General features: G+C 40.0%; 1 protein-coding gene across 1 annotated transcript in view; it reads left to right on the forward strand.

Moving 5' to 3' along the window:
• The first annotated feature begins 2,329 nt into the window (after window positions 1-2,329).
• AGTR2 (angiotensin II receptor type 2) overlaps window positions 2,330-15,575 on the forward strand; it is a 39,451-nt gene continuing 26,205 nt past the window's right edge. The window contains exons 1-2 of the mRNA XM_047081978.1: window positions 2,330-2,410; window positions 7,156-7,218. The gene's annotated coding sequence lies outside the window, so the exon portion shown is untranslated. The remainder of the gene's footprint in view (window positions 2,411-7,155; window positions 7,219-15,575) is intronic.

Genomic DNA, 15,575 nt, shown 5'->3' on the forward strand with positions numbered 1-15,575 from the left:
AAGAAGATTTGGCAAGTGGTCTAAATTTGCATAGCTGGAGAGTGACAGAGTATGGATTTGAACACCCTTCACTCTGACACAGGAACTCCAAGTCTACCGTTCTCCCTGCCCCAACATCCAGCTGTTGCCTTTGCTGCACTGGTACTTTCTATAAGGTATTTCGATGTTCACGCTTCCAAAGAAGATGCTACTTCGGAACAATAGTCAGGAGACTGTTGAATGTGATCCCAGATAGATCTGCCTGTTACTACCTAGAAGACAGCATTAAAGCGAAGTTACACAGTCTATTACCTATGGCTACATAACTGTATTGTATTTGGGGTATGTGTTGGGTGGCGAGACACAAAATATCATCATGATGCAAATATGAGTGTCGAATAAGCGATCACATGCCTGGCATCTGTTTCATTTCATTAGGAATAAAGAGTAAGTGACAACTACAGCATCACAGTTGACTCCCCAAAACAAAATGTCACACTTCATAGATGACACCCATTCAAAGAGACAGTTTGTGAAAACACGACTGGTGCCTAAAAAGAGACTCATTTCAGGGGTCTAATTTTGTCTCAGTACCTTGGATTTCAGCACCGATTAGAAACAGAGCAAAAATCCATTCTATTTTGGTTTCCCAAAGACAGCTTCTATTTTTCTACCTGTAGGTTTTAATGTTCCCAGGTCGCGGATGTGGAGCCCACCCTGGATGATCACGAACACCCCATCTGTTCACCTTCAATAATCGGGACATGTGCTGTTGGCCTGTCATTCAGCCAGCCAGCAACGGCCCTCAAAGATTTTGTCTTCTCCTCCCATTTCGGCTATAGGAGGCAGATAGAAGACAAAACAAAGCCATGAAACATTCTAGTTGTGCTCAGAGAGGCAATTATTTATATGGAAACAAACAATTCCCCCTAGTTCTTTCTGTCTTTTATCCACATTTGATTACTATACCCTTCAAAGCTGAGTGTGGGGGCTAGAGGAGCTCTCTTTGAAACATACATTGTTTATTTCAGAGAAGACGAGAAATAGATGTCATGTGTGGAATGCTTGAGAATCTGAGTCATTGTAAACTGAAGCTAAAAGGCCATGGCCCTTCCAGGCTAGGGCTCTGGTTGGGGAGTTCTCTCCTGGCTTGCTCTCCTCTCCATCGCAAATAGTGTCTCGAGACTGACAAACATTTCAAGTGTTGCATTATGTGCTGAGATTAATAATAATAGCAGTAGTGGTGATGATAACGATACTCCACTAGGAAGCAAATGGAAATTCACCTTGGTATAGTTGAGAGGATGGCATTACTCTGTGTTAGCTGAACATTCAGGGATTACCTTAGCAGAGGAAGGCAGAGCTGAATGGGAAATAATTTTGTTTTATTTTTTATTTTGTTTTATTTTTTTTTAATTTTTTTTCAACGTTTATTTATTTTTTTGGGGACAGAGAGAGACAGGGCATGAACGGGGGAGGGGCAGAGAGAGAGGGAGACACAGAATCGGAAACAGGCTCCAGGCTCTGAGCCGTCAGCCCAGAGCCCGACGCGGGGCTCGAACTCACGGACCGCGACATCGTGACCTGGCTGAAGTCGGACGCTTAACCGACTGCGCCACCCAGGCGCCCCTTGTTTTATTTTTTTAATTAAATATAATTTCTTGTCAAATCGGTTTCCATGCAACACCCAGTGCTCATCCCAACAGGTGCCCCCCTCAGTGCCCATCGCCCACTTTCCCCTCTCCTCCACCCCCTCATCAACCCTCAGTTTGTTCTCAGGACCCAAGAGTCTTTTATGGTTTGCCTCCCTCCCTCTCTGTTTGTAACTATTTTTTCCCCTTCCCCTCCCCCATGGTCTTCTGTTAAGTTTCTCAAGATCCACGCATGAGTGAAAACATATGGTATCTGTCTTTCTCTGCCTGACTTATTTCACTTAGCATAATACCCTCCAGTTCCATCCACGTTGCTGCAAATGGCCAGATTTCATTCTTTCTCGTTGCCAAGTAGTATTCCATTGTGTATATAAACCACATCTTCTTTATCCATTCGTCAGTTGATGGACATTTAGGCTCTTTCCATGATTTGGCTATTGTTGAGAGCGCTGCTATAAACATTGGGGTACAAGTGCCCCTATGCATCAGCACTCCTGTATCCCTTGGGTAACTTCCTAGCAGTGCTATTGCTGGGTCGTAGGGTAGTTCTATTTTTAATTTTTTGAGGAACCTCCGCACTGTTTACAGGAAATAATTTTAAAAAGACAAGACGTCTCCTGAATAGCTACCAAAAATGATGCGTGCCTTCTCAAAACAAAGGTTTTATTCTAGGTTCGAGTCTAAGAGGGCCAGAACGAGGCATAAGGCAAAGCACAAGTTTTCTTAGCGAGCAACAGGAAAAGACAACGTGCTCTTCTATACGTGACACATGTAACAAGGTAGGTCATGATTCTGATTCCTATAATATCTCAAAAAGGAAACCAAATCTCAAGCCTTTGGAATAATGTAGTATGTGAACAAGAAACTTATTAAAGAAAATTGAGGGTGTTTTCAGTAGGATGTGTTTCTGGGAGACATGAGCCTCCAAGAGGGCACGACAAAGCCACTGAGAATTACACGTAACCTTTTGGAAATTCTGATTTCCCATAATCGATGCATGTGTCGATCCATGAATCCCGATCACAAATGTATACACTGCTGCAGTAATAAATTCACTACAGAAGCATATCGTGTTTGGAAGTATTTTAGGGTAGAAAAAATGGTGAGAATCACCAGTGCGAGAGAGTAAACTATCAAAAGTAACAGGGAAATGGAAGAAGTTTATAAACTGTTAATCATTCAACAAGTATTTATTGAGCACTGCACTAGTAAGCGGGGAAGTCCTCAATTTCAGAGCAATCAGAGGACATTGTGATACCATGCTTACCTAATACCAATTAAAAACAATTTTTTTTAAGTTTACTTATTTATTTTGAGAGAGAGCACAAGCAGGGGAGGGGCAGAGAGAGAGAGAGGGAGAGACGAAATCCCAAGCAGGCTCCACGCTGTCAGTACAGAGCCTGATGTGGGGCTCGAGCTCACGAACCGTGAGACCATGCCCTGAGCCGAGATCGTGAGTTGGACGCTTAACTGACTATGCCACCCAGGGGCCCCACCCAACACCGATTTTAGATGAAAAGGATCTAAAGACAAAAGAAAAGTAGTGCCTTGAAATAGTATTCTGGAGAGTTGGTTCTGATTTCTATTGAAGAAAATATTGACGCGCTGTTAACTGAAAGGAAAATTTGGGATCTTTGTAATACGGCTCCTGTACCTCATACTCAGGAACAAGCAAAATCTGTAATCTCTAAGCTAAGATTTATCAAGTTTTATTTTGAAAGTATTTTAGTTTCATACAAAGGTGTGGTATTTCAGCTACCTAGCTTTCATAAATATAAGTCTTTTTTTCTATGTTTATTTATTTATTTTGAGAGAGACAGAGACAGTGCGAGCTGGGGAGGGGCAGAGAGAGGGAGAGAAAAAGAATCCCAAGCAGGGGCGCCTGGGTGGCTCAGTCGGTTAAGCGTCCGACTTCGGCTCAGGTCATGATCTCGCGGTCTGTGGGTTCGAGCCCTGCGTCGGGCTCTGTGCTGATGGCTCAGAGCCTGGAGCCTGTTTCAGATTCTGTGTCTCCCTCTTTCTCTGACCCTCCCCTGTTCATGCTCTCTCTCTCTCTCTGTCTCAAAAATAAATAAACGTTAAAAATTTTTTTTAAGAATCCCAAGCAGGCTCTGCACAGTCAGGGCAGAGCCTGATATGGGGCTTAATCCCATGGACCATGAGATCATGACCTGAGCCGCAACCAAGAGTCAGATACTTACTGACTGAGCCACCCAGGTGCCCCATAAATATCAGTCTTACAAGCTTCATGGTTTCTCATGAGAATTTGATGAAAACTATGGACTTTCTTCTGAGAAAACTATACACTATCTACACATATTTTAATTTTTTAAGTTATTCCAGGAATTCCAAGACTCTTTCAATTTACTCATGGAACTTCTAAAGGTACCTGAGCTTCCTAAGAGAGGATCCACTTTATCAGAGGATATTCCAGAGCTCATGGTGTACAGATATTAGTTCTGGGGTTCGGGGAACTGCCTACTTGGAAGTCCTTGCCTGGGTAGAGAGATCTTTTAATCTTGTTGGGAGGGTATAACTTGCTGATTTCCAAGCAGTCTTAGGCTCAGAAGGGTAGAATAACTTTGACTAGTGAGTCATGTTTTCCAAGATGGCGAGCACAGGCTCACAACTGGCTCCAACTAGATTTCAACTCATGTTTAAGAGTTTTGATGTACTGAGAGATCGTTTTTTTTAGTCTTTTTTTTTTTTTTGGAAGATAGAGAGACCGAGAGAGCAGCAGGGGCAGGGGGAGAGGGAAAGCGAATCTTAAGCAGGCTCCGCGCACAGAGTGGAGCCCAATGCGGGGCTTGATCTCATGACCGTGAGATCATGACCTGGGCCAAAATCGAGAGTCAGATGCTCAACCGACTGAGCCACCCCCAGGCACCCCCTGAGAATGTTTTTTTGTAGGAAGTTCTGTGATGACTATAAGGTAACATGGATCTGTGTTGGACAGTCACCAGGAGAGGGAGACTTCTTCCAAGAGGTATCTAGGACCTAGGACTTCCTAGAACAATCAGAACCTGTAGCCTCTTATTCCAGGAAAGAATGGCCCCCAGAGACTTAAGACACTAGAGTATACACAGGACCCTTGAAGGAATAGAATATTCCCTATTTGGATGAAGTCGGTTGGTTACGTAAGTAGGATGAAGATAATGCCTTTAATATGTAGGACCCCTGAAGGAATTGACTATTCCCCTGTGTGGATGAGGTTGGCTTCTAACATGCTACACTGCTTGTAGGTTATCAGAAGGACAGTTGAAAATATGACTCTGGACTTGGAATACAGGTTGGGGTTGCCCACATAGTTTTGGGAGTCGCTCATTATTTACTTATCTTTTCCCACTTAGTCATTTCTCCTTTATTTCCTTTTCTTGTTAATGATATCACTATCTGGCTATTGGTTCAAACTGAAGACCTGGAAATATTTTAACACTTTCTCTTCCATCATCTTTTACTTTTACCACATGTGAAGAATCGCCCAGTTGCTCTATCCTTGTGTCATTACTTAAGTTCAGGCCATGATTGGTCCAGGCGGTTATGATCACCCCCTCACTGATCTACAAATCAAACTCTCTGTGCTACCAGTCACCCTCACCATGATAGAGCTATCTTCTTAAAATTAACCTCTGTCATTCCCTTACATAAAAGGTCTGTTGTTCTGATGAGGGACAGTACTGCATAATATACCTAAAGCAAAGAATCTCGAGGTCAAGTAACTTTAGAAATTCTGCATGTTATGTTTTCTTCTTCTTTTTAAAAATTTTTTTTATTAAAAATATTTTTTTAATGTTTATTTATTTTTGAGACAGAGAGAGACAGAGCATGAATGGGGGAGGGTCAGAGAGAGAGGGAGACACAGAATCCGAAACAGCCTCGGCTCGAAAACGCGGGGCTTGAACTCACGGACCGCGAGATCATGACCTGAGCTGAAGTCGGACGCTTAACCGACTGAGCCACGCAGGCGCCCCTGTTATGTTTTCTTCTAAGAGATTCATAAATATTATATTCAAGGCTCTGATAAGTCCCTCTCTTGCCATATGATCCAGCATTTTCCCTCATGTATCTGCTCATGGAATTTTTTTTTGCAGAATGTTTATTAAAACCCTCTCAAGTTAGTGTTAGCCGAAACACATTTGGGGGGAATGTGCTGCTATTGGCTAAAACGCAAAATAGCTTGGAATAGCAAACCACTTGAAATTTCATTCCTTATATTGCTATAGACATTTTATTTTTTTTCAATATATGAAATTTATTGTCAAATTGGTTTCCATACAACACCCAGTGCTCATCCCAAAAGGTGCCCTCAATACCCATCACCCACCCTCCCTTCCCTCCCACCCCCCATCAACCCTCAGTTTGTTCTCAGTTTTTAAGAGTCTATTATGCTTTGGCTCTCTCCCACTCTAACCTCTTTTTTTTTTTTTTTTTTTGCTATAGACATTTTAAAGCCACTTATGGCTTTTGTTTATTTTCATCTCACTGAATACATTACAAGTAGCAATTGTGAAAATAAACGAAATCATGAGTGCCGATTTAGTTTACTCATCCCTTATTCACCTACTTAAAGTTGAAGGTGCAAAGAAAGGAAGATGAGGCACCGAAAAAGTCGAAATCGTGGGGAAAAAAGAATGAGGACCACACAGTGGAATTTATGTTTACTTGTTCTTAAAGAAAGATGGAAAAAAAGATACAAGAAAAATGGACTTTTTGGAGGTTCTTCGGTGCTCAGTTGGTTGAGTGTCAGACTCTTGATTTCTGCTCAGGTCATGATCTCGGGGCTCGTGAGTTCCAGCCCTATGATGGGCTGTGTGCCAATGGTGCAGAGCTTGCTTGAGGTTCTCTCTCTCTCCCTCTCTATCCCTCCTCCAGTTGTGCTGTCTCTCTCTCTCAAAAACATAAACAAATAAACACAAAAAAAGGAAAAAGAAAAATTGACTTTTTTGGGGAGGAAATTTACGTATAAAATGAATGCCTACTATGTCATGAGCCTCGTGCAAACATCTTATAATGCATGTTTTAATCCCATTTTGAAGCTCAGTGAGAGAAAGCAAATACCAAATCCAACTTCAAATGCAGATCTGTTTGACTTTTTCCATAGCATGGCACAAAAGTGAATTGGAAATAAAAATAAAGAATAAGGGAAACATTATGGATTAGCATACTACTAGTCATAATAAAAAAAAAACCAGTTTGAAAAAAAAAAACAACAGTTTGAGGGGCCCCTGGGTGGCTCAGTCGGTTAAGTGTCTAACTCTTGATTTCAGCTCAGGTCATGATCTCATGGTTCATGAGATCGAGCCCTGCATTAGGCTCTGTGCTGACAGGACAGAGCCTGTGTGGGATCCTCTCTCTTCCTCTCTCTCTGCCCCTTCCTGTTCTCTCTCTCTCTCTCAAAATAAGTAAACTTAAAAAATGCAGTTTGATAACATTTATTGAGTCCTTACTATGAACTAAGCCATGTTCTAAGGAATGAAGCTAAGTTATTTCCTTTCTATTTGTTATTTCTGGTTTCCACCCGCAGAGTGCATATTATTATCAATGCCACCATTTATTAAGGACTCCATTGAGACTTTATAAGCAGAAGGTAAGTGAAGTACTTACCCATTGGAAAAGGGGGCTTAGAAACGATAAACACATACTTTTTTTTACTTTACTTGGTGAACAAGTCGAAAATGAGTGTCTCAGAATAAGAGACATCAGCAAGTGATGTGGGATTTCAGATGAGAAAACATTCTGTAAAAGAAGATGTCTTGACAAAAAGCAGTCGACAACCTATGCGTCAAGAAATATTTCATGCGAAGATTAGGAATAACTGAAAGTTCACAATTATAAACTATGATGAAATGTATAGCAAATTATCCGTTGAAACCAAAATAGAAGTTATGAGAGTTGAATCGCTCACTGCAGATAAAAAGTAAGGCAAAGGGGAAAAGAAGAGACACCTGATGTCTAATCGTACAGCCGCAGAAAACTCTTACACCATACATATGAATGCATTGGGAAACTGTATTTATGTACAAAAGTGGGAAAATAACTCTAAGGGGGATCGGGTGAGGAAGGAGGAGGCAAGGGGATACCAGTGAAATTACTTGGTTATCATACAAAGACCCCATGGACTAATGGAAATTCTGGAACGTACAGAAGATTAAAGTTGTAGCTGACCCTCTTTACCTCGCAGATGAGGTGGTGATAGAGAAAAGGGATAAAAAACAAACATATACTTCGGGCGATGATACAGACTCTGGTACTGCTCTGACTAATTAGCAAGGCAGAGTGCTGGAGAAGAGGGAACCATACGGAAAACAAACTCTCCAGACCTTCATTGGTGGTCTCCTGGAGTCTTTGGCTGAATACTTGTATTCAGAATATACAAAGAACTTTCAAAATTCACTAATAAGAAAATGAGCAATCTTATTAGAAAAAATTTTTTTAATGTTTATTTTTGAGAGAGAGAGAGAGAAAGAGTGTGAGTGGGGAAGGGGCAGACAGAGTGAGAAGCACAGAATCGGGAGCAGGCGCCGGGCTCCGAGCTGTCAGCACAGAGTCCGATGCGGGGCTCGAACTCACCAACTGGGAGATCATGACCTGAGCCGAAGTTGGAGGCTTAACCGCCCGAGGCACCCACGTGCGCCATGAGCGATATAATTTTAAAAAAGAATCAAATATTTGAATAGACACATCACTAAGGAAGAGAAACAGATGGCAAGCACATGAAAAGCACTCAATATCATTATTCACTGGGGAAATGCAAATTAAAACCCAAATGCGTGATCACTGCACGTGCCTTAGCGTGGTGGACCAACCATACCAAGTGGTGGAAGAGGTAGAGAAACTGACATTCTCGAATACTGCCTGTGGAAATGTAAAATGAGGCAACCACTTTGGAGAATTGTTTGGCAGTTTGTTTAAAAGTAATCGTACACATACCTATTATCTAGCTATTCCAACCCAAGAGAAACAAACATGTATCCACACAAAAACACGTACACTGATGTTCAAGACATTGTTATTTTTAACAGTCAGAAGCTGGAAACAGTGCAATTGTCCGTGAACATGGAATGGACATACAGCTTGTGCTGTATCAATACAATTGAATATTATTTGGCTCTAAAAAGAAATATATTATCAATGCCTGCAATAATAGGGAGGAAGAAATACGCATATTGAGTAAAAGCAGCCACACAAAAAGTACACATTTTACGAATTTATGTGACATTATGAAGGATATATTTTATGAATTCATATGACATTATAAAAAATGCAAACAAGGGGCGCCTGGGTGGCGCAGTCGGTTAAGCGTCCGACTTCAGCCAGGTCACGATCTCGCGGTCCGTGAGTTCGAGCCCCGCGTCGGGCTCTGGGCTGATGGCTCAGAGCCTGGAGCCTGTTTCCGATTCTGTGTCTCCCTCTCTCTGCCCCTCCCCCGTTCATGCTCTGTCTCTCTCTGTCCCAAAAATAAATAAACGTTGAAAAAAAAAATTTAAAAAAATGCAAACTAATCTACAGTAAGAGAAAACAGATCAGTTGTAGCTTGAGGATGAGAGGGACCAGGGAAAGGCAAAAGGTGGGACCACAGAAGTAAACATGGACGCATTTGCAGGTAATAGACATAGTCATGGCCATGATTGTGGTGATGGTTTCACAAATATATACATATATCAAAATGTACCATTTTTAAGAATTCAGATATGTACACTTATTGTATGTCAATTATACCTCGATTGAAAAAAACAATCGGCTTGGTCGGTTAAGTGTCCAACTTCAGCTCAGGTCATGACCTCACGGTCCGTGAGTTTGAGCCCCACGTTGGGCTCTGTGCTGACAGCTAGGAGCCTGGAGCCTGCTTCAGATTCTGTGTCTCCCTCTCTCTTTGTATTTCCCCCACTCACGCTCTGTGTCTCTCTCTCTCTCTCAAAAATAATTAAACATTAAAAAAATTTAAAAAAGGAAACAAAACCATAGAAGTAACAAAGAAAAAACCCCCGAGAAACATTATAATAAGGGAAGCCCCATAACAATATAGGTACAAAAATTCTTGTAAGATATTATCAAATAGAATCTAGCTATATATAAAGATAATGTATCATAGCCAACTGGAATTTACCCCAGGAATTCTAGGTTAGTTTTTCATTGGAAAAAGAATCAATTTAACTTTTAAACTACCAATGGGTCCAAGAAGAAATCACAAGTTAAATTAGAAAATATATTGAGAACAATGAAAGTGAGAACACAACATACCCAAACTCATGAGATGTAGTGAAAACAGTTTCCAGAAAAAAAAAATTATAACTGTAAATGCTAACGTTACAAAGAAGAAAGTTCTCAAATCAGTAGCCTAACTTCGTACTTCAAGGAACTAGGAAAAGGACAACTAAGGAAGGAAATAATGAAATTTAGAGCAGCGATACAGAAAATAGTAAATAGAGAAACAACAAAAATAAAACCAATAGTTCGTTCTTTGAAAAGACCAACAATATTGACAAACTTCTAGCTAAAATGACACAGAACAAAGGAGAGAAGACTCAAATTAACTAAAATCAGAGAGTGAGAAAATTACTATTGATTTTACAGAAATAAAAAGGATTATAAGAGAGTATTATAAGCAAATGTATGCCGACAAATTGGATGACGTAGATGAAATGGACACATTTCTAGAAGCATGCAACCCACTGAGACCAAGTCATAAAGAAATAAAAAATATGAATTGGTCTATAACTAGTAAAGACATGAATCAGTGCATTCTACCAAATATTTAAAGAAGAATTAACACCAAAATCCTCTCAAAAGTTTCCAAAAATTTCAATATCAGCCTTATGCTGATATTAAACCCAGATAAGTACACCATAAAAAAAAAAAACCAGAGACCAATATCCCTTCTGAATATTGATGCAAAAATCCTTAACGAAATACTAGCAAACCAAATTCAACAGCACATTTAAAGGATTATACAACATGACCAAGTGGTATTTATTTCTGGAATGTGAGTATGGTTCAGCATATAAAAATCAATCAATGTGATACGCCACATTAACAGAATGAAGGGGGGAAACCCCCCCCCCAAGGTGATCATCGCAATCAATGCAGAAAAAGCATTTGACAAAATTCAACATCCTTTTATAATGAAAAAACTCAACAAGCTAGGAATAGATGAAAAAAAAAACCCTCAACATAATAAAGGCCATATATAAAAAACACTAAAAGCTTCTCCTCTAAGATCAGGAACGACCCCGGGATGCTTGCTCCCACAACTTCTTGTCAACACTGCGTTAGAAGTTCTACCCAGAGGGGCGCCTGGGTGGCGCAGTCGGTTAAGCGTCTGACTTCAGCCAGGTCACGATCTCGCGGTCCGGGAGTTCGAGCCCCGCGTCGGGCTCTGGGCTGATGGCTCGGAGCCTGGAGCCTGTTTCCGATTCTGTGTCTCTCTCTCTCTCTGCCCCTCCCCCGTTCATGCTCTGTCTCTCTCTGTCCCAAAAATAAATAAACGTTGAAAAAAAAAATTAAAAAAAAAAAAAGAAGTTCTAGCCAGAGCAAAAGAAAGAAATAAAAGGTATCTAAATTGGAAATGAAGAAGTCAAATGATCTCTGTTCACAGGTGACACTATCTTCTATGAAGAAAACCCTAATGATTCCACATAGAAAAACCCTTAGAACTAATAAACAATTTCAGAAAAACCGAGGATAAAATGTAGAAAACAAACAACAACCAAAAAACTCCTAAACCGGTGGCATTTCTATGTGCTATCAACGAGTAACCTGAAAAGGAAATTGAAAAGCAGTTTCACTTAAAATAGCATCAAAAAAATATACTACACGGTCACAATAGTCAAAACAATGTATACAGGCCACGGGTATAAAAGGAAGAGCCCAGAAATATTCTGACAAAAATTTCAAGACCACTCAGTGGGGAAAGGACAATTGTTTCAACAAATCCTGATGGGGAAATTGGTTATCCATATGAAAAAGGTGAATTTGGACCCTTACTTTAAATCATATACAAAAATTAACTCACAACGGACTGAAGAACTAAATTTTTAACAGCTAAAACTATAGAACTCTTTGAAGGGGCGCCTGGGTGGCTCAGTCGGCTGAGCGCCTGGCTTGGGCTCAGGTCATGATCTCACAGTCCGTGGGTTCGAGCCCCGCGTCGGGCTCTGTGCTGACAGCTCGGAGCCTGGAGCCTGTTTCGGATTCTGTGTCTCTCTCTCTGCTCCTCCCCTGCTCATGCTCTGTCTCTCTCTCTCAAAATAAATAAATAAACATTAAAAAAAATTTAAAAAAAAAGAACTCTTTGAAGAAAATATAAGGAAATGCTTTATGACATTGGATTTGGCAATGATTTCTTGGATAGGACACCAAAAGGATAGGTAACAGAACAAAACATAGATAAATTGGACTTCATCAAAATGAAAACGTTTGTGAAACCAAGGACATTATCAACAGAGTGAAAAGACAACTTGTGGAATAAAAGAAAGTATTCACAAATCGTATGTCCGATAAGGGATTAAGGTCAATATAAAGAAGTCTTACAATTAAACAGCAAAAAGCCAAAGAACCCAATTTATAAGTGGGCAAAGGACTTGAGCAGTCATTTCTCCAAAGAAAATATGCAGATGGCCAAAAAGTCCATGAAGAAATGCTAATCACCAGGGAAATGCAAATCAAAGCTATGAGATACCACTTCTCACCCATTAGGATGGCTATTATCATACAAATAGGAAGGAAACCAAGTGTTGGTGGGGATGTGGTGACATTAGAATCCTTGTGCACTGTTGATGGTATTGAAAATACCAATACCAATGTTGATGGTATTAAAAATGGAATTACCATATGATCAAGCAATTTCCCTTCTGGGTATACACCCAAAAGATCTGAAAGCAAGGATGTGAACAGATATGTGTGCACGCATGTTCAGAGTAACGTTATTCACAACAGCCAGAGGTGTAAACAATGCAAATGTTTATCAGTGGATGAATGGATAAACAAAATATGGCATTTACATACAATGGAATATTAGTTGGCTTTAAAAAGGGAAGGGAGTTTTGACACATGCCACAAAATGGATTGAACTTTGAAGACCTTATGCTACGTGAAACGAGCCAGGCACAAAGGATAATTGTTTTATGAATCTACGTATGAGGTGCCTACAACAGTTGAAGTCATAGAGACAGGAAGTAGAATAGTGGTTGCTAGGGATTAGGTAGAGGAAGAGTGGGGAGTTAATGCTTAATGGGCACAGAATTCTGGCTCGTGAAGATGAAAAAGCTCGGAATGTGAATGATTGTGATGGTTGAACAGCAATGTGAATATACTCAATGTCACTAAATTGTACATTAAAAATATTCAAACTGGGGGGCGCCGGGGTGGCTCTTGATTTCAGCTCAGGTCTTGATCTCAGGGTTGTGAGTTTGGGCCCCATGTTGGGCTCCGCCCTGGGTGAGAAGCCTATTTTTAAAAAATGTTCAAAATGGTAAATTCTATGTTACATGTATTTTACCAGAATAAAAAAATCAATGCAGTCTACCATATGAAACTAATCAAAGAGTAAAAACTCATTATGTTCAGAAAAGGCGCAGAAAAAGCATTTCACAAAGTTCAGCACACATTCATGATAAATACTCTCAGTTATGTAGGAAGAGAAAGAATGTTCCTCAACAAGATAAAAAGCATATAAAACAAAATAAGATAAAACACAAAACGCCCCACCCCAACTCCTTTATTTTTAAAAATAATTTTTTAAATATTTATTTTTGGAGAGAGAGAGAGAGACAGAGTGTGAGCAGGGGAGGGGCAGAGGCAGAGGGAGACACAGAATCTGAAGCAGGCTCCAGGCTCTGAGCTGTCAGCACAGAGCCCGATGCGGGGATTGAACTCATGAACTGTGGGATCCTGACCTGAGCTGAAGTCAGATGCTTAACCAACTGAACCACCCAGGTGCCCCTAACCCTGACCCTTTAGCTAACATCTTGCCTAATCTTGAAAGACTGAATGCTTTCCCTCATTCTATGGGAATATGTGTACCCTCACTATTTCTACCGGATATTGCACTTATGTCCTAAGCAGTGCAATAAGGCAAGAAAAACAAAAGACATGAAGTTAAAAACAAAAAGTATACTAATTATTTACAGAAAACAGGATAGTATACATAGAAACTCTGATAGACTATATATATATATTTAAAAAAATTTTTTTTATGTTTATTCATTTTTGAAAGGCAGAGAGACAGCACAAGCAGGGGTGGGGCGGAGAGAGAGGGGGACACAGAATCCGAAGCAGGCTCCAAGCTCCGAGCTGTCAGCACAGAGCCCAATGCAACTCACGAACCATGAGATCATGACCTGAGCCGAAGTCGGATGCTCGACTGACTGAGCCACCCAGGGGCCCCATAGAATATATATATTTTAAAACCCTACTGCAAATCCTAAGTAAATGTAACAAGAATGTTGGATACAAGGCCAACACACAAAAATGAATTGTATTTCTATATACTAGAAAAAGACAATTGAAAAATGAAATTTCAAATAACCATTTACGATAGCACAAAAACCCATGATATATGGAGGATGAATTCAGTAGAATGTGTTCCAGATCTGTACACTGAAAACTACAAAACATGAGAAATTATTTGTAAAAACCCTAAATGGGAATATATACTGTATTTGTATACAGCAGAGTCAATTTTGTTGAGGTGCCAACTCTCCTAAAATTGACCTATAGATTCAACACAAACAAAAATCACAGGAGACATTTTTTGTAGGAATTAAGAAGATGATTATAAATCTTATATAGAAATGCCAAGGCCCCATGATACCCGAAACAATTTTGAGTCTACGGCCATACCACCCTGAACGCGCCCAATCTCATCTGATCTCGGAAGCTAAGCAGGGTCGGGCCTGGTTAGTACTTGGATGGGAGACCGAAACAATTTTGAAAAAGAGGAGCACGGGAGAACTTTCATCTCCAAGCTACAACACTTACTGTAAAAATACCTTGTAGAGACTTTAGAAATAGAACAATAGGTATAGTCCAATTGATTGTATACAAATGTGCTAAGTAATCGATGAGAAATGGACAGATTTCGTAACAAATTGTGTTGTACTAACTGGCTATCTGCTAGGAAGAAATTCACCGCTATCTTCATCACTCAACACACATCAGAACTAACATAAAATGGAACATCGACCTAAACATAAAAGATGAAATTATAACATTGTTATAAGAAAACATCTTTGTTATAAGAAAAGATCTTTGTAACCATGGATTAGACAAATGTATCTTAAAATATAAAAACCTTTAGTCAGCACAGGGGGAGCGAGGTGAGTTGCACTCCCACTGTAGTTTCAACACAATAACAAGAATGCGTAAGGAAAAGTGCTATATAAATACAGTGGAATATTACGCAGCCATGAAAAAGATGATACTGTGACATTTGAGATGACGTGGATGGACCTAGAGGGTATTCTGCTAAGTGACATTAGTCAGACTGAGAAAGAGGAATATCATATGATTCCACTCATAAGTGGAATCTAAAAAACAAAATCAAATAAAACAAATAGATCAACGAACAAAAAGTGGGATCAGACCTATAAATACAGAGCACAAACTGATGGTTGCCAGAGGGGAGGGTGTTGGGGATTTGGGCAATATGGGTGAAGGGGAATGGGGGAAACAGGCTTCCAGTTATGGAACGACTGAATCATGGGACTAGTCGGCCCAGGATAAGGAATGGAAACCAATGATACTGTCATAGCCATGTAATGGAAACATTGTAGCTACATTTGTGGTGAACAAAGCATAAAGTATAAACTTGTCAAGTCACTGTGTTGTCCACCTGAAACTAATGTAACATTGTGTGTCAACTATACTCAAATTAAAAAAAAAAAAAAGCTGCTGTAAACATTAAAAAAAAAAAAAAGACGTAGTCTGTCAACAGTCAGTTACAGA

Source organism: Lynx rufus, unplaced genomic scaffold (genome assembly GCF_022079265.1).
Source record: "Lynx rufus isolate CCGP_SWC_20201006 ecotype Redwood Valley unplaced genomic scaffold, mLynRuf1.p SCAF_19, whole genome shotgun sequence".
NCBI classification, from domain to species: domain Eukaryota; kingdom Metazoa; phylum Chordata; class Mammalia; order Carnivora; family Felidae; genus Lynx; species Lynx rufus.